The sequence below is a fragment of the Trypanosoma cruzi genome, assembly GCF_000209065.1.
Source record: "Trypanosoma cruzi strain CL Brener chromosome Unknown tcruzi_1047053467423, whole genome shotgun sequence".
NCBI classification, from domain to species: Eukaryota; Euglenozoa; class Kinetoplastea; order Trypanosomatida; family Trypanosomatidae; genus Trypanosoma; species Trypanosoma cruzi.
Window position 1 is genome coordinate 1 of NW_890478.1, and position 546 is coordinate 546.

A 546-nucleotide genomic window follows, 5' to 3' on the forward strand; every position below is an offset into this window, starting at 1 on the left:
AATGGGGGACAGACCCCCAAAAAAAAAAAAAAAAAAAAAAAAAGGGGTCCGTAGACCCCGGTCAAAAGAAATTGACCAAACATAACCGCCAGAGGCGGGTTGGAAGCTTCGCGTACCAATATAGTACAGAAACTGTATCAATAATAGCGTTAGTTGAAAGGAGTTGTGTTCCACAACGGTTTTCAATTTTGATGAGGGGTCCTTCGCGGCACTTGGGACCGTGTACAAAAACCCCCCCCCCCCCTCCCAGGCCACACTGGGGAGGGGTCAGGGTCCGGGACGTCGGCCCCGGGATAGCGCCGTGGACGGCGTCAGGGGGCGGAAAAGACGCACATGGCGAGTGTGGAACAGCAAATGCAGCCGAGTGTGCGAGCAAGGCAAAAACACCGGAAAACACAGGAAGAAGCGCGGCATACGCGGAAAAAAGGCGAATAAAAGGATCGAGACGGAGAAAACACAAAACAAAACAAAGATGCAGGCAATAGCAGCCATGAAGCGAAAATGAGGGGGCCCGAAGGAGGTGGCGGACACGCAACGTGGGGGGGG

General features: G+C 53.5%; 1 non-coding gene across 1 annotated transcript, besides 1 other annotated feature; it reads right to left on the reverse strand.

The window, feature by feature from the left end:
* Positions 1-18: 18 nt before the first annotated feature.
* Positions 19-43: a microsatellite.
* Tc00.1047053467423.10 lies at positions 44-155 on the reverse strand. The gene has a single exon (XR_008254750.1). It is a non-coding gene; the product is annotated as a spliced leader RNA (transcript).
* Between the last annotated feature and the right edge of the window lie 391 nt (positions 156-546).